This window comes from Bubalus kerabau, chromosome 13 (genome assembly GCF_029407905.1).
Source record: "Bubalus kerabau isolate K-KA32 ecotype Philippines breed swamp buffalo chromosome 13, PCC_UOA_SB_1v2, whole genome shotgun sequence".
Taxonomy (NCBI): Eukaryota; Metazoa; Chordata; class Mammalia; order Artiodactyla; family Bovidae; genus Bubalus; species Bubalus kerabau.
This window is the reverse complement of record NC_073636.1, coordinates 16,114,272-16,141,971: the sequence shown is the minus strand read 5'-3', so window position 1 is coordinate 16,141,971 and position 27,700 is coordinate 16,114,272. Positions and strand designations below refer to the sequence as shown.

Here is a 27,700-nt window from a genome sequence, read left to right as displayed (position 1 = left end):
GAGGCCAACTCTATGGGGTTGCAAAGAGTTGGACACGACTGAGCACACACACATACACAGGCTGGGGAAAACCAGAGGTCCAGGCATACAGCGTTTCCACGGGCTGTGTCCTTAACGTCTCCTCATCTGTTTTGCCATAAAATGACTAGATACGAGCAAGGCGCGCAGACCTGCACAACCCTGTTGACATCAGAACACGGGAGTAAAGAGACGCAGTAAAGAGACGATGAAATCCAGTATGCTGTCATCTTCCAAATAATTAAAATACCATCAAAAGTCAAGCTGCTGGCCTCTCCGCCCAGGCTCACATCTGCTACCCAGCATTTGGGAACTTGGGAGCGGGGGTAGGAGGGAGCACACAGAGATGCAGTTTCAAAAACAATTTTAAAAAGCACACAAACAAGTTGAGCTCTCAAAAATAAGGCTCAAGTCTGATTTTTTTTTCCCCCAGCAAGGGAAAAAGTAGACTTTTCAACAGAACAGTGTGTTCAAGGTTACGTAAGAACACGCAGAAAACAAGAAGTGATTTGCTCCCTGCCAATTTTTCATGGTAAGAGGTTACACCCAAGTTCCCACTCAATCCTGCACATATTTTGCAGCTCCTCTGGCTGCTGATACAGGAAGATGGCATGCAGAGACAAAGAAAGGGCTGTAAAATACCTAATTTCTGTTTTCCTGACAACTTCCACGAGGTTGTGCTCCTTGTCTTCTTTAAATGAGGTATCCTGTACTTAGAACTTTTACATGCAATGCATTTATGTGTGTGTGTGTGTGTGTTTGGGGGCTTTTAACCAACTAATCCATAACACCTAAACTCATAATTACACTCACTGAATGAGAACCAGATTGGCTGCGACAGAAAAAGCCAGTGCTCTATGACAGACTGCGTTAAAAAGTTCGGCTGGCCCCTGGAGGGGAGAGGAAGATGACCACGTTCTTAAATTCTACCTCCCGTGTTTTACGGATGTGTTTTTCACAGCTCGGTGGATCCTAACACACGTTAACACTGCCGTCAAATGGGGGTGACCCCAGCTCTTCCCAATGCCAACATCAGTTGCATGGGTGGGGGGTTGGAGGTGGGGATAAGATAGCCAACAAGGACAGGTGGCATGAAGACATTCGCTGACACAAGCGGCCACCCTGGAAATGAAAAGCTGAATGGCACAGAATATCCAGTTGGCCAAAAAGTTCGTTTGGGGTTTTCTATGCCATCCTATGGGAAAACCCAAACTCATTTTTCGGCTAACCCAGTAACTAAGACTGCCCTAAATTCCAGAAAGTAACCATCTCTTTATCAAGTCTATGCTTGACTTGACCTCTCACCACTTGTCTATATGGGCTCTTCCAACAGCTAAAAATGCACATCCTGTTCTTTGTCAACATTTAAACTGTGGCAACAGCCCAACTGCAAAGGGGACTTATCTATTATCAGTAGCGCTAATAACCTACAGCTATAACTCCACTCTTTGCTTTGACAGTGCCTCAGAGATGAATAGCCTTCAAAGCCCGAACTTGGTATTTTCTAGTGACTGAGAAAATGGGGTGACACATGGCGTATTGCTAACAGGAGTACAGCCTTGGGGTGTTGGGGGAGGTGAACAGGGAGAAAGACCAGCGAACCTGGAAGAGTATAGAGCCGCAAGCCACGATCCTTACGCATGGACTTCTGGCTTTGTGGGCTTGTTTAAATTATGAATGACGGAGTTTCAAATGGAGTGAAGTAAGTCAGAAAAACAAATGTCATGTATTAAATCATGTATGTAGAATCTAGAAAAATGGTACAGATGAACCTATTTGCCAGGCAGGAATTGAGACGCAGACAACGGACATGCGGACGCTAGGGGCGGGGGGTGAGGGGCGGCGGGATGAACTGGGAGATTCAGAGTGAGGTATGTGCTCCGCCACGTGTGACACAGATAGCCAGTGGGGGTCTGCGGCAGGAGCGCAGTGAGGTTAGTGACCTAGAGGGATGGAGCGGGGGCCGGAGGAGCTCAAGGCGGAAGGGATGTAGGTATACACGCAGCTGACTCACTTCATCCTTCAGCAGAAACCAATACAACATTGTAAAGCGACCACACCCCAGTTTTTTAAAAAAAATTACTAGTAATTTAATTTTTCCATGATTTTGAAAGTTGACATCTGGGAGGGGAGGAAAAAAAACATGACCTCTCTGCATGCTCTCACCATAGAAGTACATGTAGCAACAGAATGCTGGGTGAATTGGACAGTGGCATTTTCTCTAAATTCAACAATGTAAAATGAACATTTCTATATTCAAGAAGAATTTAACCAGAAATCAGCATTCAGGGTAGGCACTGGGGCCTTAAGTGTGACAGAATGACTGACATACTACCGTACATTTTTTGAAAAGAAATTTTTCCTACTTCTGAAAGGAACCAAAATTATGTCTCTTGTATCTGTACAGAAAAAGAGTAGCTTTCTCTATCCTATATATCCCTGAGTCTCCTTTAGGAATCAAAAATTATGATACTACCCAAGAATTTGTACACAGTACTCCCCTAAAGTCTGTACTAAATGACACGAACACCATAAGAAGCTCTACCAAAAGTTCCTATGCCGAAGAGTCTAGCAACACCTCTCTCCCTTACCCACAAGGCCTAAAACCCATATTAAAGATTAGTCTTGAATAAGAAATTAAAGATACTTGTTTAACTTTATTTAAGCCTGTGATTGCTAAGCTTTATTTCTGTCACCGAATGCTTTCCATCCATAAAACATCCTCCTAGTGTTCCATGGAATCTACTTTGCAAAACACTAAAACCTGAACTCAAGTGCTGGCTGGAAGCAAAGAGTGAAAATTGTACTCAAAAATTCACTGAAAAAGCTATTTAAAGGTCTTTATTATCTTTGCATAGAAGGTTCCGTTGTAAGTGGTAATGGGTCCATGGAAGTGGAAACTGATTTTTTTTTTCTTTCTATTTTTGTGAAGGAAAACACTACTTTCCTCTAAAATTTGTTGATGCTCAAATAGGAGGACTTTAAGGGATATGCAAAACCACCCCTTAAAATTCTTTTCTGGTGAAGGAATACCCATAGTGCTCACACTCAGAAAAATGAGAGAGAAATAAACAATGAATTTGGCAATACAATAATTCCAAACAATCCCTCCTCTAGTCCAGTTTGTTTTGTACCCTTTCCTACAAACCCTTTCCCTCTCCCCAGGGACTCAATCCAATGTCAGCTTAGCACAGGCACACTTTCGATCAAATTTAAAGTTTTAGAAAATGAAGCCACAAGCCAAAGGCTCCAGCTTTCAGTTAAGGGGGACCAGAAATGAGATGGACAACAAGGGGCTTATAGAGATGCTCTTTGGGAGGTAAAAGAATTCTCACGCACACACTGGTCCAGAGGGTTCCCAGGGTTATGATGAGCAGTCTGTCTAGAGATTCGAGAACAGAAAGGGTAAATGAGGAGAGCCCTGGACTAGATGAAAACAACAGAACACCAGGGATGCAGAAGCCATGGAAATTAGCCCTGAGCCCACACGCCCAGGACATAAAAGAAATCAGGACAGTCTTAATGAGGATTAGGCAGGGCGCCCAATGAGAACCTTAATATACTTCATCTTCCTTTTATATTTCATCTCGGTGACCTCAGACACAGCACACCCACAAGTGGATATATCCTGGGGCATACCCCGTGCCCGGCTCCGGGCCTGGGCGCTGGGGAGACCTCCAAGTGCTTGCAGCTGTCTCCTCTCCTGGCTGGCGCAGGAGCACCACCTCAGAGCTCCTTAGAGAGGCAGATTCTCAGCCCCTCAGGGGACCCACGGGATCAGGAAGTCTGGGAGTGGGCCGGATTTCAGGGTTTCCAACAAGCCTGCAGTGCTCCCGCTGTGCAGCCCTGGGAACCTCTGTGCAGACGGTCCGAGGAGGCATGAACTTGCTCCACGGTGGCTGACACCAGAGCGGAGCTGAAGGCTAGGAGAGCCGGGCAGCCTCCTTGCTCAGACTTGGGTGACCACGTCGTTGCTTTTGCCTTTAAAAACAAACGGGGGGTATTTTCAATTCTGGGTTTGTTCTCTCACTACCACCCCCAGAGACTCAGATTAAGAGGAAGAGAATGTGAACTGCCATTATAACAGCTAAATGAGCACGAAAGCTAATGGGTATCCTGAGTGTTTTGGCCAGAGTCGGTGCTACAGAAAGATCCATTTTTGTTCCCTAAATAGCCTATAAACATGTATGGTACCTTAAGGGGGTCTCTTTCTGTATTATTTTGTTACGCTGTGTTTAGCGGCAGCCCGGTTCTCTTTTTCCAGGAGCTGAATGAGATACAGTTCTGGAGTGGGGTGGGGGGGAGCAAAGGGAATACATCTGAATTTTACTGCGCTATTTACAGCTGGTTTACTACTCTCCCTGATATCCCTCAGCAAAATGATGCTAGAATGACTATTTCTTCAGCCAGAGTGCGCAAATGTTTTAAGATAGTAATAGTACTAATAAGTGCAGTTAACATTTATTGCACATTTTATTACCAGCCAGGTACTTGAAATGAATCATCTCAATTCTCACACAACCTCAGGAAGTGGCTTACTGTTGTTCATCCCATTCCTACAGGTGAGGTAACACTGATGAGAAAGAGACAGTCTTATGGGTACACAGCACCTTCAAGACGAAAGACTGACACTCAGGGAAACCTGACTCTAAGAGCAAGTCTCTTCTCCTGAATTACTCATCTACTGGAAGGCACTTAGACAATGTGGAATTTTAGGGAACAATGTGCAACACAGCAAGATGACTGAATTAAACTCTGCATGTTCAGCTTATATACATGGATATATACTGTCAACATCCCATTTGGTAGCTTATGTTTTAGACAAGACGCTCAACAAATTTTCCCCCCTGAATGTTTATTAAAAAAAAAAACAAACTACTAGGGCTCTGTGCATATGTAAGTGAGATCCTTATTAGCAGGAGCACAGCAATAAGATATTACTACATTACAATATTATATCCTAGGGTATTATAATGCAAGGCCATTATCACATACTTGGCTAACAGGGTCCATACTGTTGTAATGTATTAAAACCAGACTGAGTAATAAAAATGACAACAATATAATCATCATCTTTGTTATCGGTGGGGGCATTTTTCAGATGAGGTCTCAGAGCACCTGCCAAGCACGCTTGCAAATTTATCTATGAAGGAACTGTGCTATGGAAAGGCTTGCACAGATTTATACACAACTATAGGGGGAGACCTTTTGCAAAATGGAAGAAAGATTAAAAGCTCACTCAACACAGGCTGACAGCAAAATGATTCTGAGTGATGCCAGGAAGAAGAATAAAACAGCCTGCTCATTCAAGGGTAATTGATTGAGTGCCTAGCATGTGTTAAGTCTGATCTCAACCTACGATGATAGAGCAGTAAAACCAAGACAGGACGTGTCTGCTGCCTCAGGGCTTAAATCCTGAAAGGTAGGCAGAAAATAAGCAGATAAACGTATCCGAGCATCTTCGTAGGAAAGCTAAGAGTTAAAAACTGGGAGGGCTAGAATAAGCAGAATATGGCAGGAACCGAGGGGCATGGGGCAGTCAAGGGCTTTAGAATGGTACAAGGATTTTACGTTTCTTTCTAGGCTTGCAAAGAAGCCATGGAAGTGGGGTGGTCAGGGGACATGCAAGGTCTGAAGTCCGGTAAGAGGAGTCTAGAGATGACAGTGCCTTGGTCAGGGGAGTGATAATGAAGCAGCTTGAACAGAAGTGACTACGGGATGAACGGTTAGGATTGAGTGATGGGCTGGATCTGGAGGATGAGAGAATGAGAAGCTCGGAAGCATCTCAGGTTTTCGTCCTGAACAGCTGGGTACCGCTCAGGGAGACTGGAATGGAAGGGGGAGGGGACAAGAGTCTGGTTTGGGACAAGTCTGAGATACCAAGTCCACGCCCAAGTGGAGACCGGCAAGGAAGCAGCTGGCTGTTCAAGTTCCATTTCAGAAAAAAGGTTGAGGTGGGAGACACACAACCAGATAACGAAGAAACAGAACACTCTATTCTTATGATGGGGATATAAAAATAGGTCAATTCCAGAATAATGATTTTTTTCACATCTGATTTTCCTAAAACAAAATGTATCAGGAAAATAGTGACTATGGTCAGGAAACACAAATTCTCTCCCTGATCCTACCTATGACCCTCTGACGGTTTGACTCTTACCTTCTATGCCCTAAACTTTTCATCTACAAAACAAACATAAATAAGACAGACGACAACAAAAGTTGACAAGGATGTAGAGACATTAGAACTTCACATGCTAATAGGTGCAAAGTAAAATGGTGCATTCACTCTGGAAGACAGGCTGTCAGTTTCTCAAAAAGTCAAACACAGAATTACTGTATGACCCAGCAATCCTACTCCTTTTAGTCCAAGAGGACTAAAAATATATGTTCGCACAAACACTTGTATGTGAATGTTCACCGCAGCCCTATTCATGTCAATCAAAACAATCTAAATGTCCATCAACTGATGAACAAATAAACTGTAGTCTATCTATACAATGGAATACTACCCAGCCACAAAAGGAACGAAATACTGATGAAGGCCATAATATGGTGACCCTTGGAAAACGTTGTACAGTCACTTAAATCATGTCAGACTCTCTGTGACCCCATGGACTGCAGCACACCAGGCTCCCCTGTCCTTCACCATCTTCCAGAGTTTGCTCAAATTCACGTCCAATGAGTTGGTGATGCCAACCGCCTAACTCATCCTCTTCTGAGGCCTTCTCCTTCTGCCCTCAATCTTTCCCAGAAAACACTACACTGAGCGAAAGAAGCCAGACACAGAAGTTTACATGTTGCATGAATGCATTTATGTCATATGTATAGAAGAGGCACATCCACAGAGAGTGACTGCCCGGGGCTCACAGGCTGGGAGGGGGTGCTAGGTGGTGACGAGCACAGGTGAGGCGTGGGGTTTCTTTCTGGAGGTGATGAAAATAGACAGTGACGATGGCTGCACAACTTTGTGAATATATTAAAAACCACTGAACTGTACACTTTAGAAGGGTGACTATCTCAGTAAAACAAAACCAACCAACCAACCAAGAATGATGCTGGGGGATGCAGGATGGGGGTGTTGACAGCCAATCACAATTTCTCAGATAAAAAAGAAGGAAAACCAGGTTAAAATCTATGGTTAGGAGAAACATCAGGGTGGCTCTCTGAAGTCCCCAGGGACTGTCAGGTCATTTGTGTGATGGGGTGGCCTTGACGCCTACCAACTGTGTCCTCATTTCCACCTTGACTATGACCCTTGCTTCCAAAGAACACGGACCTTTGATTTCCCAGTTAAAAGTCATTCAATCTACTGCAATGTTTCCAGGCTCTCACAAGCTCTGAATTAAATATAGTATCTACTGTGGAAAGTAACAGAAATATGAAAGGAAAGGTCACAAATATAAAATTTCCCTCCCCCCGCCCACAACAGAAATCCAACCTCTTGGTGATTTCCTGAAATATCAACCCCATGCTTTCATTTTCCTAATGAGATTCTGATCATATTTCTGATGAAAACAGTTCATCACAAATGTTCTAGTCTATCCTGCTAACCATGGGTCCATAACTGTGTCCCCAAGAAGTAGATCATAATATAATTTTAGTGAAAACTACATAGAGAATAATGGAACTAATCTCAGAAAAGTAGAGCTGGGTATGCACCAAATATCTGAAAATCCAAATAACCCTGGAAGAATTCTTTTTATATATAGTAACAGGGCTGTGAACATCCAAAAATACCCACTTACATACTGTAACATCTCCAGGATGCATTCAAGTCCAAAGGGATTCCTGGCAGAAGGGTTACAGAGATCCTGCTGGGGAAACATCACAGAAAAGGCCCAGAGAGATCTCTTTACAAAAGGCAATTTTCTCAAGAAAATGGTCTGGAAAACCAGATAAGAAAAGTTCCTGTAACCTGACTGAGCAGAAATTAAACACATGTAGAGAGAACTAAGAAATATGAGGAGTATTTTTAATATGAAGCCTTACAATTTCAGTACTAATGATACTCACAACGTTCATTTTCTCAGCCTCACGAAATGACAGGGTTTGGGAACTTTCTCTGGTATGTCTTTCTGAGTGCTCAGGCTCCAAGTTTGAAAGGGAAATCCCAAAGAATGTGTGTTAATAGTGAACCACCCTTCACAGCTAACAGCCTTGGGGTTACACTGTCACCTTCCGAACTCTATCCCACTCAGCAGGGTAGACTGTGGTTGTTCCGCTTCTCTTTTCAGATCTGCTTCTATGACTTGGTGGTATCACTATCTGTCATAGACAGAGTGTTTATATCCCTCCAAAATTCATATGCTGAAACCCCAACACCCAAAGTATTTGGAGGTGGAACTTTAGGGAGCTAATTAGGTTTAGATGAGGTTAGATGATGGGGCCCTCATGATAGGATTAGTGCCCTTATAAGAAGAGGCAGAGACTGCAGAACTTCTTTCTGCCAAAAAAGGCAATTGTGTGCAAACCAAGAGAGCCCTCATCAAGAATCAAAACTGCCAGTGCCTTCATCTGGATTTTCCAACGTTCAGAACTGTGAGAAATAAATATTTGCTGTTTAAGCACCCCGTCTGTGGTAATTTGTTATAGCAGCCATGAACTAAGACACTGTTAGGGGCAGGAGGCTGGAAAATAGCAACGAAAACAACCTACCACAGAGACGGAGGTAAACAGCAGGCACAACACAGCTGCATCATGGAAAAGTCTACAAGGTAGAAGGTGGAATGGCTGGGAGAAGGGAATTCACAGGGCAGAAGGCAAGTAAAAACGTATCTGTTCTATAAATGGGGCTACAACATCGGTGCATCTAGAAGAGTAACTGGCACATATGCAGGCATTTAATAAGTATTTGTTAAGCCAAGAAATAATTACTAAAGTCATGGTATAGGGAAGAGGGAGAGACCAAAAGGACCAGAATGATAAAAAGGGGCAACACAACAAGTTACCACATAGGAAATACAGCATAAAATAGGTTTTCCTAGTGGCTCAGAGCTCTATAGCTCCATAATTAAAATTCCATACAAATTATACCTTTAAAGTTTCTATAAACTATTGTTACTTTGATTACATGATGCCATTTATCAGATGTGAAAATGTCATTATAGCAGATTAAGATCTTATCAGGCACTGTCAGTTGGTGTGTTTATATAACAGAGAGCCTATTTCATTTCTTCTCTAAAACATGATGTCTGAGTCTTGTATCTGCTTGTTTTGAATTATCTCCTTGCTGTTGGAGCCAATTCTCACCGAGAACACCGTGAAGATGTGGTTAAGTACAGGAATGCCACCTGGTCTGCACTGGCATGGGATTTCTTTCACTTCTCCCATCCCCATTTCCCTTAGAATACTTGGTCCCCCTGCCTATGACATGGAAATGATACTTTTTTTTTTTTTTTTTCCGAAATTTACAGTTTCCTAAGAGACACTGAATCTAAAGGAAATCAACCCTGAATACTCATCGGAAGGACTGATGCTAAAGCTGAAGTTCTAATACTGTGGCCACCTGATGAGAACAGCGGACTCCTTGGAAAAGACCCTGCTGCTGGGAAAGATTGAAGGCAGGAGAAGGGGACGGCAGAGAAGGAGATGGTTGGATGGCATTACCAATTCAATGGACATGAACTTGGGCAAACTCTGGGAGATGGCGAGGGGCAGGGGAGCCTGGCGTGCTGCAGTCCCTGGGGTCGCAAAGTCGGACACGACGACTAAACAGTAACAAAGAGACGCTGAACTCCTGGAAGATGGGAAATCTTCAATTAAAAATCAGTTTCTAGTAGCCCAGATACACACCATCAACACACTTTGTTCTTCTCAATCCCTAGAGTGTCTTTGAGATCCTTTCTGTAGAGATGACATGGTAACATCAGCGTGACAAAAGAATAGAAAAGATAACACTGCTGTCTTCTCTACCCCAGCGCACCTCCCCCCATGCATACTATGTTCTGAAATTATAGTGGATGTTAAAAAATGTTGATGTTGATTTCCTTTAGATATCTATCTACATATTTGCATTGCTTGGGCCCATGATCACCCCCAGTAGCACTGGCATAAAAGTGTAAAATATGAGAGATATATAATTATCCTTTAGCCTGTAATGAAACTAGCCCGAAAAACTGATATGCAAGTTCCTACTTCAATGACCACAGTTATTACACACACTAAACACTGGTCTTCCACTGAGCGGCTTTCAATAAAGCTTTAAAAACAAACTTGTGACTCTCCAATTATTTCTCTTCAATAATGTGCATTTATTTAGAAGCTCCTAACACTTACACAAGTAAACCAAACATGCACGTGGACCAATACAGCAAAGTGGCATCTCCAGGGGTAAATAACTAAGTCCCCAGCCAAAGATTTGAGGTCCAGGTTTCAGGCACTCAGAGTCTGGACTCAAGGATCTCAGAAAGTGCTGTCAGCTCTGATGACATGCTCTTTGTGTGTCCCACGTCCCCAGCCTAGGCGGGAATTCCAGGACAATTTGCTCAGCTCACTTCCACCCCAGCAATGTTAGTTCTTGAGTGCTCTTCCTTTTCTACACCATGTGACACACCCTCACCTCCTCTGGGCTGGAAGGAATGCCAGGTGCTGTGGTCATCAGCTCACTGAATCTTGGTTTCTGATTTCAGGGTACTGTAGTCTAATGTAAGAGATGCAACTCAGATGCTGCTCTTGGCTCACAGGTACAGAATGCCATGGGAGCACAGGGTGCTCAGCGCTGGGGGCAGTGAGGGGTGGGGATGGAATGAGAAGGCAAGGCAGCTGGCTTCCCACATGAAGTGCTTGTTCAGTCGCTAACCACGTCCGACTCTTTGTGACCTGTGGACTGTAGCCCAGACAGGCTTCTCTGTCCATGGGATTCTCCAGGCAAGAATACTGGAGTGGGTTGCCATGTGCTTCTCCAGGTCATTTCTTCTTCCTGACCCAAGGATCGAGCCCACATCTCTTACATCTCCTGCATCAGCAGGTGGATTCTTTACCACTGAGACACCAGGGAAGCCCTTACAGAAGGCCCCTCTCCTCCATTTCCATGATTCTGTAAAGCTTTCCATTTTTAATTCCAAAATCAAATTTAATAAGTGAGTTTCATCGCTGCCAGAAATATTTTAATAAAAATGAACCCAACCCATATAATTTATACTAACTGTCTGATTTTAAGCCCATAACTGGGGTTCCAAATGTTAAGAGAGTTTGACATGTGACATTTATACAAAAGGTTATAGCACATTTTGAAGCCATAATCCTTTGGAGGCTGGGATTAGCAGATGATGGATAAACAAGATCCTACTGTACAGCACAGGGAACTATATTCAATATACTGTGATAAACCGTAATGGAAAAGAATATGGAAAAATATGTATATGTTTTATATATATATATGTACAACTAAATCACTTGGCTCTACAGCAGAAATTAATACATTGTAAATTAACTCTACTTCAATACAATTAAAAAACATAACCCTTAAGAAAGAGCATTGAACCCCACCTCTATCTGTAATTTACGTATGATCTCTATATGGATGAGCATAATATATATGAGATCCCCAGTGCGGCCATGGACATTCTGTCATTTCAGAATTCACTTTGATGACTGTGTAATGCATAATACTAAATTGATCCCAGAAATTCTGTCAGAATTCCTACTGTCCCAGCATCATATCTTTTTTAATGAATTTGCGGTAGAAGAGTAATCACTTTCTAATAGGATTATCTCCACACCTTGCCTAAGTTGACAACTATCCTGTATCAATAACTTAATAAGCGCCACAGTCTGAAAGACCATTCAATTTCACACACCACATACCTCCACCAGCACAGCCTGGTGGCAGAGTGCAATGCAAACCACCCTAGACGCATTTTTTATAAGAAGAGAAGCATTTCCCCCCATAAGATCAAAGGCCAGTTCCAAGAGGACATCACAAAGCCGCCAGGATGCAGGTGGGGTCGAGGGAAGTCATTTCTCAAGTGAGGCTGGAATGGGTCGATCCCCGCCCGCCCCCCAACCTGACCCAGGCTTCTCCTTGCTGGTGTACTTTGGTCCTTCCAGAAGCAGCCATCCCAGCAGCTGAGGATACACAGTATTGTGCATGCTTACCTTCAGCATCTCTTACTATTAGAGATGGCAGATTTCTACTGTAGCATGACTATCTACCTGGAGGTCTAGGCACTGTCAAGCAGTTTTTTTTTTCCCCCTATTTTTACAAATTCCACTAAAAACCACAGGCTACCATCACTTTGGTTTTGCTATAAACCTAACCTCCCGGATAATAAAGGATTTAATGCTTTCCACTTTGCCCTGCTCATTAATTCAACCTGTAGCTTGATTCTTTCTTGCTCTCTACCTTTCTAATTTTTTTTTTAAAGTTTTGGGGCTATGGAACAGAAGCACATCATCACACGAAAGCCAAGTATTACGGCAGATCCACTTCAAAGAGGAGATGGAGATGTCAGTAAGAAATGAAACAGTCCAAGCTGGGCGGGGAAGTTACTTGAGCTTGTGAATCATCGAGTCTAATAAATAAATGAACAAACAATGCTTCTTTTTTTTTCAGTAAATTACCAAACCCTTCCTGAGATTGATAATGCTCTTAATAAACTGCTGAAAAGGAACTGCAGCCAATTCAAGGTTCTCAGGAAGTAGCCATCACTGAGCAGACAGGCTGGACTTGACTCAAAGCACAGCCATTAGGGCAGAAATACCACTCTCCAAAAGACATCCAGACAGAAACCCAGATCGAACGTTGAGACGTATCTTCCCCTCCCCCCCTCAGGCCAGACGGGTTAGCTGAGGATATAAGCTTTCTAGAAAAGGAAGCCTGACAACGACAAACTGAGAATCAAAGACTGAATAATGCAAGAGGCCAAATATCTAGAAGACACGCAATGCATACTTAATGACACAACAAACACAGAGCCACAGTGATGCTTCCCTCAGCCACCAGTGGGGAGGAAGGCCAATGTCAAATCCCCAGAGAAGCTGTGCAGTAAAACTAAGAAGGGAACAGACCCTGGGTACCATCTTCTCATCAGACACTGGTCTAAGGAGGCTATGAAAGATCAAGACACCAGCAGATGGCAACACAGAGCCAAATATGATTCCCACGTAGCTCTCTGAGATGTATAACAACACTGGATCACAAGAATGGCCAATGTATCACTGGAATGTCTACTTTTATGTTTAATAAAAGATAAGATTAGAGAAATAAAAATCGGACCCCACAGAAAGGTAAATATTGAGACGGAAGAAGCTGCTTGTCATTGAACAGAACAGACCCTCAATTAGAAACTGCACTTTTGCTGTGTAAATGGCAAGGGAATGTAATTAACAATTAATAGACGCTGCCCTCAATTTAAAGCCTCCAAGGGAAGTAATTAAATTTGGTAGAAGCTATAGCCTCTAAACAAAGATACATCATACAAATACAAAAGGAGACACAGATTTGAATAATAAGTGCAAATCAGAAACAAGGTTTGACTATACAAGGCAGAGAAATGATCCTAAAGTTGTTTTTCCTAAGAAATGTTCTCTTCAGGAGACTAGTTGATGAACTTATTTTAATCTGGGCCAAGGCTGGCTATGAATCCTGGCCAATGTTTCTCGAGTACAACCTTGCTTGCAGAGTGTTACGCATGCAGATCAGACAGCTAGCTTCCTGCCGTCTGAATTAGCCGAACAAGCACCTTTCGTATCAGTGTGGGTGTACTTGATATATACAGTGTCAACACTGCTACTGGGGATGGAGATCGCAAACACTGCTCAGCTCGCTGGTCGTGAAATAAAATTGCCAGGCAGAATTTGTGTAGCTCCAGAGGGTAAATTAATGCCAGCAACCTGGTTATCAGCAGTCGTAAGCCTGCCTCTCTAAGCTTCTAACAGAAACATTTAGAGAGCAGAAGTGTTACATCTGGCTACAGCTGCACATTACATGGTCCATTGAGACGCAGATGCTGATGGCTGCACTGAATAACAAACAGCTGGGTATAAATGTAAAAAAAAAAAATCAGGAAATCGATTTTAAACACACAGATTGCACAAATCCTCTGAAGTTCCAGCATGGAAGGAGAAAGATGAATTAGCATGGGAGAGGGCAAAAACACACCCCAGAGACTGAAATTCAAAAACATCAGTGGACACCCTGGGGTCATCATACCTTCACTGGGCTCTCCTGTTCCCATCTCATTGGGGGGAGCATGAGGACAAAGAAAGGCTGTACCATCAGGTCACTCTCTGGCTCTGCTCACGTGCCAGCTGAACTTTAACAGAACTAATGGAGCCACCAAGTTGAGCTTTCCAGAATGTGGCAGTTATTTCATGAATTTAACAGAGCTGAATGGAAAGGCAGCCCTCTAAATATGGTGTCCACGTCCTCAAACGCCAAATCCATGTGCTGGGGGAATGGTGACCAGACAAAGTTGTGGACGAGAATTTTCAGAACAAGTGGTTTCAGTCAGAAAGAAACAATCTAATGAGCTAGTCCATCCCAAAGTGCCCGTACAAATGCATTAGAAACAGCGAGCAAACTTCTGTTCAATTCTGAAGAACTTTTCTAAGGATTTAAGCAAGGGAACAGGTCAGAGAAAATAAGGCTGGAAGTTGCTTTTTTCTGAATGTTTCAAAGCATGGATAACCCTTTTTGTGGAAAGGTTTGGGTTAGTCCTATTATAGACTTTTAAAAGCTGGCAAACATGTTTATATTTAAGAAAGCTAGTGAGACAGGACCAAACATGAGAAGGGGACCACGTAATTTATCATCAAATATGGGACACTTTTTAGAGTGAAAGGCAGATGCTATTGATGACGACGCCAGTATGACAGGTGCAAACTGGCAGAATCTCCAGAAACCGGGGCACATACTCATTGTGTCTTGAGTCCCAACTGGAGGTCATATCTTGAGCTACTGGTAAGTGGCTGCTAGGACACTGGCTTATTTTCACACTACATGCCAGCTTGGTCTCCAGACTCTAGATCAAGCATAAATTCAAGAGTCTGTCTATAGGAAACTGAAGGTGCAAAAAGTTGGACAGGATAAAAATCCAGATTTCTTTGCTTGCACAATTAATTCTGTGGATCACACCTGATCCAACTGGACCTAATGGAGTGGGGTAGGGCACTATTACTCTCGCAGCTTTTTTTTTTTTAATGGGAAAGAACTGCAATATTACATGTTGCAGTGAATGTTTCCCCATCTCTCAAGCTGCCTGGCTTCTACAGTCCAAGCAGCCAAGACCATAAATGTACATGCATATCACCACCAAGAGACCACGTTTCCTCCACTTAATGTCCTTAGTAATAATATTTTTAAGAACTCCAGGAAGGATGTATGTATAGCAAAAAAATTGAGGCAATATCATATCATATTCCCCTCACCTGATCCACAGGATGATGAACGAAGGTCTTTAGAAAGACAAAACAGTTATATTTTTATTTTCGAACAAGAAAATCCTTTACTAATCTTGGCAGAACCCAAAACAAACAGTGCAGAGCCTTCTTCATCTTAAACCTGCATTTCCTTGAAAAAGAAAGAAACTGATAGACAAAACCTCAGAGTAACCAAGTGTTTAACTTAAAATATGAACTACTGTTAACACTCCATAAAATTCTGTAACACCTAGAATGAGCAGCAACCAGCCAATACATTAAAGGCTGACACTCAACACAGGCTGCAACTCTTGTTCACGGGCAGGAATTTTAGAGCTAAAGAAACACACGCAGATTTCAGCTGAGAAAATGTTTAGAACTGATTGACTCAGCCAATGAATAGGTCAGTGGTGACTCACACATCCTCAACTCCTCAGCCGTCCAACTTAATTTTAACCATTCAGTGTGCAGCACAAACTGTACAACGGCCACGTCCTTTCTGACTCGCGCTCGAGTGACTACGCCACAGTGGAATCAATTTGCTATTGAGGCAGCAAACAAGAAACCCCGAGAATTAGATAACTTTAAAAGCTAATTTACTTTGGTTCTAAGCTAATTAAATTTCTTAAAGTAAGTTTTGCTGATTGGTTAAGAACCCAAGCTATCGGAAGCCCAGGCACTTAGAGACATAAACACATAACCTGTCAAAAAAGCATGCTGAATGTGGGAAAGTGTAATTCACAAAGGGAATTGATGAAATACACAAACTGAGTTGCCCTCACTTACACTTCACAAACTGGCAATTATATTATAGAGAATGGCCAGGTCTCAGGATTTCCGCTGCCACAAAAGTGTCAACAGCCGCAACAACCCCTTTAGATTTTTTAAAATGAAATAAAAAGTCACACACACACACAATCTTGTTGATTCGTTGTATTACACATAGAAAGCATTTTACTTGGACTTCCAAATTATCTCATTTCATCTCTATGAATGTTAAAAACATGGTAACTTTCATATTACAGTATAAAGCAGTCTATCCATATCCCAACTGTACACACATTTGAGTTTATAATTTATGTCAGAAAAGGTAACACAATATGTGTGTGTTACAATACACTATGACAGACATGTGTTTTCACCTTCTAGAATCTTTACTTGCACACACGCACACGAGCATCCAGTTCACCAGGTATACACCAGAACTAAGTGGATTCCAACTGCCCACACTTTAATTATGACCTGAAAAATGCCTCTTTGATGACACTGGGGTCCTACTTGTCAGGGCAGAACTCGACAGAGTTAGGAAAGGTCTGTGGGTTTCCTGGGAAGCCTAACTCAAGTGTTTGCCCAGCTTCTTTTCTGAATTAAAGCACCCCAATGATTTTTTTTTTTTTCAGTTTTGCAAAGAGTCTGAACTCTACTAGGGCTGAGACAGCAAATTGTGGTTTTGTGAACCATCATGTCAGTGATAAGGTTAATATCCTAGAAACAAATTAACAATAACGTCACTATAATTTCTTACTCCTGTTTGCCTTCCATCCAAAACCAAGGAATACTTTCTATTTCATGGGTTCCCTGAATTTTCAGATGCTAATCAACAATGAGAGAAGTACTATGGTCTCACATGTCAGATTCTCTTTTTTTTTTTTTAATTCCATGTGGTTTAAGTTCTCAGTGAAAATAGATTGGAGGGGGGGGGTCTTATCTTGAGTCTAGAAGAATGAGGTTGGCCAGGATATTTTTCTTGTCCCATGGCCAGGTTCTAAGACCAAGGCAAAGGTCTAACTTGCAGTAGGTCCCCATGGAGGCAATTTTATTTTTAAATTGCACCCTAGGTGGGAAGAGAGGCAGACTGAAGACAACGTGTTATAAGGATGTAACAGTATCTACCCCAGGAAAGCAACAGTCTCTTTATCTCAACCAACTCCCTCAAAGCAGCCCACCATTCCTTGGATCTAAATCAAATCGTGGCTTCTGGATGTGACATCCTGGAAACAGAGGATTTGTGAGTGGATCCTGCCACTGTGACAGAGTTGACAATGGAGCCGGCAGAGCACTAAAAGAGTAATAACATTTTCCTCCAATTTTATGATCATCGTTGGGAACCCAGCACTTTGACAAAGTGTTCAAACATCAGAGAATAGAGCTGGTATCATGTCGTTTGAGAGCCACAGTATTGGGCCTTATAGTCTGATTTCTGAAAGCCTTATAATGAGGGTGGAGTGGATATACATTCCATTCTTTGGCTGTATTTTTGTTCAACAAAGCCTGCAATTTTCAGTCACTTGAAAATGTAATTATAGATAATGTTTGCATCAGTAGCAAGAATACAATAACCACACGGGGCATGAAAACTCCACTCCAATCACGTCCTCTGAGGTTACAACGCGCCTCCTGCCAAGAATAGAGGCATTGCGACAAGCTGATATCTGGTACGAAATGATGTGTGGGTTAGACAGATCCAGGCCTGAGTTCTACTCTTAACTTTTCTGTTACTGGTTCTTCTACTCTGGGTATCTACAGAGGAAACACAATCTCTGATGTGCTGAAAACCCAGAGTCCCATCAAATGTTTATCGTTGTTTAGCTGCTAAGACATGTCTGACTCTTTGCGACCCCTGCGGACTGGAGACCACCAGGCTCCTCTATCCATCAGATTTCCTAGGCAACAATACTGGAGTAGGTTGCCATTTCATTCTCCAGGAGATTTTCCCGATCCAGGGATCGAACCTGTGTCTCCTGCATGGCAGGCAGGCTCTTTACTGCTGAGCCACCAAGGAAGCCCTCCATTGTTTACACACTTGAGCAAAATGTTATGAAAAGGTCAAAAGAGTACTGACATTTGAAAGAGACCAGGGACCATGCCTAAGTTGGTCATGGCTGTCAATCATTTAAAACCCATGTGTTACCTTGTACAGAGACACTTATTCTATTGCAGACTTCTCTGGCCCATTTATGAAGAGGGGGTAAAACCGCAGGTTAACTATAGAAAGGACACAGTGGCAAGTAACCACTTGAGGGAGACATCAGGGACTGAATGCCATGCAGGAGTCTTTTTCTAATTCACAAGATGACATGCTATGGACTGAAAGCACCCTGAGAAAGGCCACCTCTAAATCAGGTGCAAAAATCAGGAAGAAGAAATTAAATGGGGGTGGGATGCCAGGTGTCTAATGAAATCCCCCAAACACATCTCTTCCTGGAAGACACAGTTTCTTCAACGAACAATAAGGAGCTACGTTGGCTCCCTGGTGGCTCAGACGGTAAAAAAAATCTGCCTGTGATGCAGGAGACCTGGGTTTGATCCCTGGGTCAGGAAGATCCCTTTAAGAAGGGAGTGGCTACCCACTCCAGTATTCTTGCCTGGAGAATTCCACAGACAGAGGAGCCTGGAGGGCTATGGTCCATGGAGTTGCAAAGAGTCCAACAGGACTGCACGACTAACACTTAACATTCAATGTTAACTGCTTCCTTATCTCAGCTTTAAGAAAGACTCTACCTCTGGCATTAAGGGATCTCAGTTTTGCTATGGTGACCCCTTCTTCTAACACTTGCCTTCTGGGCTCAGAAGATCAAACAAAATCAAGAACAAGCAATTTATGTGAAAGAGTATAAAGAAAGTGGGTTATAATTATTTTTGTTGTTCAGTCACTAAGTCACATCTGACTCTTTGCAGCCTCGTGGACTGCAGCATCCCAGCATCCTCTGTCCCTCATTATCTCCCAGGGTTTGCCCAAATTCATGGCCATTGAGTTGGTGATGTCATCTAACCATCTCATCCTCTGCCGCCTCCTTCTCCCTTTGTCTTCAATCTTTATTAGGTCACAGCTAAGAAACTATTTCATACTCAGGATCCACATACTCAGCAGCCAATTCTCCAATGTGTCTGAAATTCAACCTGATACGTGCCTTCATTTTTTAGAACTTCCTTTCCTCCTCTGCAAAACAAGAACAATACAACTTACGTTGCCAACGTTTTCTGAGGATTACTGATGGTTTATACAAGTCCTAGCTTCATGGCTGGGCTGTTAGTACATCCTAAATCAAGAACAGCGAATGTCACAAAATATTTCGGAAAGCACATCCAGAAGAAGGCAACACTCTTTAAAACGTCAGAATTATGAGAAACATATTAAAAAGAAGTATTCCGTTGTCAAAGAATTATAGTTTTGTTGATGCCAGAAAACATTTTCTTTGGCTTCTGGGAAGACATTGTTATTTTATTGAACAGAAAATACAAAATCAATTTGGATCAAAGTATCACGTTCTGAGTAGATCTGAAAAAGTCATAGAGACCAGATCAAGGCCATTCCATGGCTCCTGAGGCTGATAAGAGTCCAATTTTGAAAACTACCATATGACCCAGCAATCTCACTACTGGGCATAAACTCTGAGAAACCATAATCAAAAAAGACACACAGAAAAGACACATGTACCCCAATATTCATGGCAGCACTATTTATAACAGCTAGGACATGGAAGCAACCTAGATGTCCACTGGCAGATAAATGGATAATTAAGTTGTGCTACTTATATACAACGGAATATTACTCAGCCCATACAAAGGAATGCATCTGAGTCAGTTCTAATGAGGTGGATGAACCCAGAGACTTTTATACAGAGTGAAGTCAAGTCAGAAAGAGAAAAATATCCTGTATTAATGTATATGTATGGAATCTACATATAGCAGTGAAACATATACATTACCATATGTAAAACAGATAGCCAGTGGGAATTTGCTGTATGGCACAGGGAGCTCAAATCTGTTTGCTCTGTGATAATCTAGAGGGGTGGGATGGTGTGGGAGGTGGGAGGGAGGGGACATATGTATACCTATGGCTGATTCATGCTGATGTGTGGCAGAAACCAACACAATATTGTAAAGCAATTGTCCTCCAATTAAAAATAAATATAAAAAAGTACAATTTTGGTTGCTTTTTATGACAGCTGGACACTAAGTCTTGGCCCAACTGAAAGGCTGCCTACAAAGTGAATTAGAGGTCTTAAACGCTGAGAAGATAAAACATTCCAATTGCAAAGAACTCATCAATGTGTAAAGAAACAGTTGTAGAATCTGTAAGGCAGCCCCTTTTCAAAAGCTTCTGCCAGCTTTCACCCACGGACCCCATGTTCCTCCCCCAGTGATCTCAGAATCAACTGTCATCTCTGATAGTGCCTGGGTTCACCCTCATGCAAAGTGGTCTGCGACGGGAGGCAATGGATTTTTGGTTTGGGAGGTTACGTTCATGACCTGGGGGTGTCTCACTGGCAACGTCACTCCCTTGACCAGAGTGGGTGCCGCGTGGCCCCTGACCCACCATGGAGGACATCCCTCAGTCAATGGACTCAGAGGAGGCGTGAGGCTTCCCAGCTGAATCTGATCATAATCCATCAACTGACCTATAACCACAGGAACAACTGCCCTATAACCTTCAACTGGCTGCAGCAACTCTGGCTTTTTAGGACTTCAAGGACCCTATCCACTGTGTCAAGAGAAGTAAGGGCTTGGGTAACTAGAGCAGAAAAGCAGGATGAACCGTGTGGCTAGCTGCCCACCTCCACCCACTGTGCCAACTCCTAAAAAAATCACTCCAAGTCCTTTCCTCCTTCAGAGATTCTTGGCATTTTGTGGCCTGAGCCCCTCACGAGGCCAGCAGGCAATGGGGGCCTACAATACTCATTTCCACGTTCACATCATGGTTGGGTTTCTGCTGGGGTTAGGAGTCCCATCAGGTGAGATGAGCAGCTGAGGCTCCTCCCATAAGAAAATCAAGATCTATTCCAGCTGGTGTACAGATTGGCTTTTCCAAATATACCTATGGGGATACTGGAGGGAGATATTGCTTTTTGCTTCACCTCATTCCAGAATGCAAGGTCTGACCACAAATACACAGCTGGAACATGATCTGTATTTTATTTCTCAATCATCGAGCAGAAAGAGAGAGAGAAAAACAAAAACAAAATCAGTCTTCTTAATGTGGTCCTGTCTGAAAGTTTATATGGGAGCAATATTGCTTTATGGGTCTTCAGCCAAGATGTTAGAGCATGAATGCTCTGAGGGAGAAGACATTAACTGGTTAGTTGTAATGAAGTTTCCCTGTGTTTGCTTCTCCCAGGAAAGGCAGGTAAACTTTGGTCAGTCTTAAGATACACGAAGCTGTAAAATATTTAGGTTGTCATCCCTCTCTGGACATGAGCTTCAAACAATCCTGGGGCACACGTAAGGAAGTGTACCTGAGTCTCCTTATGTTCTACATGAGGAATCTTGACAAGTCACCTAAAACTAGAGGGGGGTATGGGACAAATCAGGAGACAGGCCGGGAGAAGGCAGCAGACTCTTGTTTAGGAAAAGATGCTCATCCTTCAAGGATGACCTTCCAGTCACTGGTGGAGAGATCTTGCAGCCACATCCCTGGTGGTGCCATTCTGCTACACACAGCAGCTCCTGATGCAGGGCAAGTGTCCCCAACAAGCAGAAATGATCCAAGAGGAAATTCTAACTCAAGATTAAGACCCACACACAGACAACTGAAGTTACACGGTTTCTATATGAAGACCAACCTTTACTCAAATCTTCTTGAGAGAAAAGAAAATTCTGTGGGAGGGGCTCAACTAACAGGAAAAAAATGCTCTAAGTCTCCTCTGCAATGAGGTGCTTTGTGAGGGGCCTGAAAATACCTGAAGTAAAAATCTGTTCTGTCCTGATTCTGTCCATTGTCAGATGAATGGGTAACTAGGTGATATGTGTGTGTGTGTGTGTGTGTGTGTATACATATATATATACACACACACACACACACACGATGGAATATTACTCAGCCATAAAAAGGAACAAAACTGGGTCATTTGCAGAGACATGGATGGACCTAGAGTCTGTCATACAGACTGAAGCAAGTCAGAAAGAGAAACATCACTCTAGGGTTGCTATATTCCACGTATATTACTAATGCATATATGTGGAATCTAAAAAAAATGGGACAGATAAACCTATTTTCAGGGCAGGAATACAGAAGCAGACATAGAGAACAGATATAGGAAGACAGCGGGGTGGGACGAATTAGGATATTGGGATTGCCATTACAGACTTGAAGCTGCAGTACAGCTCACGGAGCTCAGCTCGGTGCTCTGTGATGACCTAGATGGGTGGGGTGAGGGATCTGGGGTGGGAGGGATGTCCAAGAGGGAGGGGATATATGTATACAGACAGCTGATTCGCCTTGTTGTACAGCAGAAAATATAACACTATAAAGCAATTATATTCAAAACCAAAATAAAACCTGTTTGGAACTGCTCTAGTAATACAGATAAGGAAGAAATACCGTCCATCAGTACATGCTGGCATCGACCCTTTGCCACTGAAGAGCAATAGAGAAGTAGGAGGAAAATATGGGCTTTCTGTGAAGAGAAAGCAGCACCCTGACAGGTCTCACCAGAATGTAAAATGAAGATGACTTAACTGCTATAGTCTTGAGATGGAGTTGCCGGTTGTGTTAACCAGCCATCAGGCTTTCCCTAAGGAACTCGTGTGCTGCCTTTGACTCCTGACTCTGAGGCAAGATGGCAGGGTAGACCACAGGAGTCACAAGGAAGGATGCTACCAGCACAAACTGAAGGGAATAATTGCAGCTGGAGGCCTCCTGGTGACAATTTTGAGAAGGCAAACACAGCTGCAGAAGAGCCAAATATAGCAGGCGAAGACAATGACATCCATAAAGTTAATCACTCCAAAATATGCTGCCCTTCTGCCCAACCAGAACACTCAACACCCCTTCTATAGTCTAGCAAGTCAAAATACAGTTCTATGCACAGAAACACCAGCTGTGCCGGTGGAACCTACTGCAAGTGACAGCCAAGGTGTTCAGTGCTGCCCTTCTCAAGGCTGCAGTTCTGAGAACGGTGTTATGGACGCATGTGGCCCCCTCTCTTGAAATTCAGGAAACTCCTCAGAAGAGGGACAATAAATTGGGCTTAAAGAAGCCCTCTGGAAGACTCACAGAAAAGAATGCAAAAGATATATATCAGGAAGACCTAAGAAAGGTAGAAAACTTTAGGAAGAGCTGTTCTGTTAATGACCTAGAGAAGTCTGATTCAGAAGATTCAGCTGAGTAAGAGCACGGAACGACTATCCATTAGTCCACGACCAAAAGCTTTCCTTCCTACACTTTTTCCTATCATCTTTCTCTTTTATTATTCCCTTAAGATTTCCCCCCTCCCCCAAGGAGAATATGAAACATCAGATTTCAGCCTACATTGGCTTCATTTGTGTGACACCCAATGTCTTACTCTGGAGATGTACAGAGAAAACAGCTGGTGTCAAGGTGTGCGTGTGTGCTGAAGAAGGTTTATACCAATTTATCCCCAAACAGGTCCATAAATCTCCTGTAGCTTTAGCCTTTTTAAGATGTTCAGTTGATGTGCTGGAATTCCACTAGACGTAGGATTTCAAATTCTCCTTTCAGCAGCAACAGGAAGCTATGGGATAATAGCTATGGGATTACAGCCCCAGCCACGTCTACCCATGAAAATATGGATGGAGGGACTACTGATATGCTTCTGTGAAGACCCTTTCTTCCTACCCTAAACCTGTAAGCTCTTGATATGAGCAACATCTCAACGGCAACTGAGAAACAGGAGCAGTCCCCAGGTCTGAGGACTCTGCAGCAAGGAGAGAAAAGTCACGCAACTGGGTGGGAAGGGTCTCAGCTTTTCACCCAGAAGGTGTGACAGGTCCATCACAGTGACACTTTCTTCACCTTTAACGGAAGCTGCTCTGAGCTTCTGGGCCAAAGAGTCAAAACAACGTTCGAAGAACTATTTCCAGCAGTGTCACTAATATTTCATAATTTTTAGAGACAAAGACCATTAAATGGAAGGTATTTTAAGAAAGTGAAGAATTACGCAAAGATAGTTTTCCATATAGATGTGTGCATATATATATATGCACACATTTATTTATATGGGGTCATGACTGAACTGAACTGATACTTAATATATATGTGTGCATTTTATATATGTAATTTATATATAATTTATATTATATATAGTTACATGATATTGAACCTACATAATTATAAATATATAAATTATATATATATGTATGTGTGTGTGTATATATATATGTGTATGTGTGTGTGTACATTTGAAGGCAAAAGAAGAAGTGGGGGGCAGAGGATAAGATGGTTATATAGCATCACCAGCTCAATGGACATGAATCTGAGCAAAGTCCAGGAAGATAGTGGAAGACAGAGGAGCCCTGCATACTGCAGTCCATGGGATCACAAAGAGTTGGACATGACTTGGTAACTGAGCAACAACACATACATACATATATATATATATATATGTTTCACCTATATCTACATACATATGTCTTTATACACGTGTGCACCTATTTTTACACACATTTACAACCAAGTGAACAACAAAATATTTTGCTCTTTTAGCCTGAAGGATCAGCTGATTTTGTCACATAAATGTGGTACAAATTTCCTGCTATAGGAGGAGACCAGGAGACAGGAAGACATCATTAAAGGAAAAGGATCTAAAATACCATCTTAAAATTTAATGAGCCCAAGTCTGGCTATGAACTTCTTTGTGAAAAAGCACGAAAATGAAGCCCCTTCAGCATAAAAACATTGAATTTTCGATCCTAGTATGGAAGCTGAAGAACTATTCCATTCCATGAAACTCAAAAACAAATTTTTTTTCAAAAGCTGTCCACAAGTGATGTCAAAATGTCAGAGAAATCAGCTGAAATTAAATGCATTCTCTGAGGAGTGCGTCAGCACCGTCATCTGTGACCCCTGGAAGTCTTCAGTCCTGTTTGAGTCTATAAATGTCAGGCAAATGGGCTGGGGGAACTTGATTTCTATGATCATGACAGACAGAATCATAAACAATCTCACAGAGAAAACAAACCACCGATTTCTTTAATTATTAAGACTTAAAATTCACAACTGCCCGTACCCCATTTTTAAAGCACTATCACTATTAAAAGAACCCTGTTTCTACCTGTTTAACTTCTGCTGATGGAAAGGGGGCACGCATCATTTAAACTGAGGTCTCTTTCCAACCGATTTCTTTATTTAAATATCTGACCATAAGTAAAAGGCCACATGAATCTGGGAGACAAGTTGAGAATAATAAACTAAAATGATATTTTCGTCTAAATGCAGCCTAAACTTGATTTACATATATCTTTAGGAGGGGAAATTTAAAAATATGGGTTTGATAATTTGCCAGCAAGTTGGCTCTGAGGCATTCATTCAAATGGAGGAATTAAAATTTAACCAAAAACCGAAATTTGTACTCATCTGTCATTTTGAGAACCATATGATTACATATTTATTAGCATTTCATTTTAAATCATCAGCTGATTTTAAAGCATCACTCTCGGGATCCGAACATAATATACAATCTGCAGTTCATAAAACAGACTGCTCATAAAACTCCATGGTTAACAATGTGAACATGTACATCCCAAATATGCTTACAAGGTATTTCAACCACATAAGCGGAATTGTACTTCTATAAAACTAGTTGGAGTAATCCCTTTCCATCACAGTTTAGAACAAATGGGAAGAGTGAAGCTGCTGAAAATCCCCTGTATGTTTCCCCCTCATTCTTCTTAACAGTCCTTTCAGAAGAGTCTGAAGCTTACCGTAAATGAAAAAGACATTCCCAGGAGGAGACGGGGGGTTTCCATCCCTTCACATCTAGATTCAGAGCATGAGAATATTGGATGGCACAATTAAACACTGATGATGCTAAAGGGGAATAATTATTTTACAATTACCTGCGAGCATCACATTTACCGCGCTAATTAGTTTTTGTTTCCCACCAAGGTTTTTCCAGGAATGTGCAGCTCTGTTTCCCTTCAAGTTCAGCAAGAGCTTTTTCTTGAGGAAAAATAAAAATGCATTTTCTGCACCGCTACACAAGTAGCACAGCACCGAGGCTGGCTTCCTTGTATCACCTGCTCCACCCGGACAGTGGAAATACACACAGAAGGGCACGAGAACAGGGAGGGGCTGATGAGCCGGAGGAGAAGGGGACGACAGAGGATGAGATGGCTGGATGGCATCACTGACTCGATGGACGTGAGTCTGAGTGAACTCCGGGAGTTGGTGATGGACAGGGAGGCCTGGCGTGCTGCAATTCATGGGGTCGCAAAGAGTCGGACACGACTGAGCGACTGAACTGTATGAGCTGGAAATCATTTGGACTTTACAAAGCCTCTCTTCTGCAGTTTTGTAGAACAAATATGACACTGAGAAATAGCTAACTCTTCATGACGGCCTAATCTGCCAGCCCAAAGCAAAAACCGAAGCCTCCTCTGAAAGAAAAAAAAAACAAAAAAAAAAACTTCCGGTATTAATACTCTAAATGGGAAATAAAGATTTTTTAAGTTTGGAGGTTCAGCATGGGAAGTGAAAAAGACATTGTGACTTACTGATTTCTCACTGGGCTGCTTGCCACGTACTGAAAATCCCGAGGTTTCCCAGTGAAATGCAAATCAGGTAAGAGATCCTGATAGTATTGACAACTGTGAGGTCTGTCTACAATTTTACAGCGACATCAGACCCTCATCGTACATGACTGTGTATAAAAGCCTCAATGACAAGAGAGGGGGTGCTGAACTTGTAAGAAACAAAGCTACGAGAAAGGAGTAAGGAGGAATGAAAAATCTGGGGATTTATGTAAAAAAGGGAAGGAGACTGCTGTTTTTTATCAAAAGGCAAAAATGCTATTATGATAGTGTTGGGGGGGAGGGGCCACTGGGATGGAAAACATTCTTAATGAGGCTATGAAATCTTAATCACTAGGTTCATATCTGAAAATCTTATCTTCTTTTCATCTTATCTTGCAAGGTTCTTATTCCTCCCAGCTGACCGCATCTCATCAACAGATGCCAGAGTAATCTCAATCCAGCAAATTACAATTAAACAGCAACACTCAGTTAAAATAATACCTCTAACCCAGATCAAAGATAACATTAGTGTTGTAAATGCCAACATGGGAGGAATTTTCGGTTTCAGGAAGCAGTTGATACTGAGATAGGCACTCAGAAATCCCCCCCTGAAAATACTTCTTTAAAAATTTCCTTAAAGTACCATACACACCATCCTTCTTTTAGCGTCTTCATGTTTTAATTTCCTCTTATGTCCATCAAGGAATTGGGTGATGAATCTCAGCACTGTATTTTATTATTATTGGTAATGGCATTTTCCAAAAAACTTTAAATGCCGACTGAAAAAAAAAAAAAAAAAAAGAACTCAAGGCTTTTGACTTTCACCTTGCTGGTACTTGGTAAACAA

General features: G+C 42.3%; 1 protein-coding gene and 1 long non-coding RNA gene across 13 annotated transcripts in view; both read right to left on the bottom strand.

The window, feature by feature from the left end:
* CELF2 (CUGBP Elav-like family member 2) overlaps positions 1-27,700 on the bottom strand; it is a 558,667-nt gene that overhangs the window by 285,111 nt on the left and 245,856 nt on the right. The gene's annotated exons all lie outside the window — the stretch shown is intronic.
* On the bottom strand, positions 25,700-27,633 carry LOC129625355 (uncharacterized). The gene is made up of 2 exons (XR_008701373.1): positions 27,506-27,633; positions 25,700-26,718 (listed from the first exon to the last, which is right to left on the bottom strand). It is a non-coding gene; the product is annotated as an uncharacterized LOC129625355 (long non-coding RNA).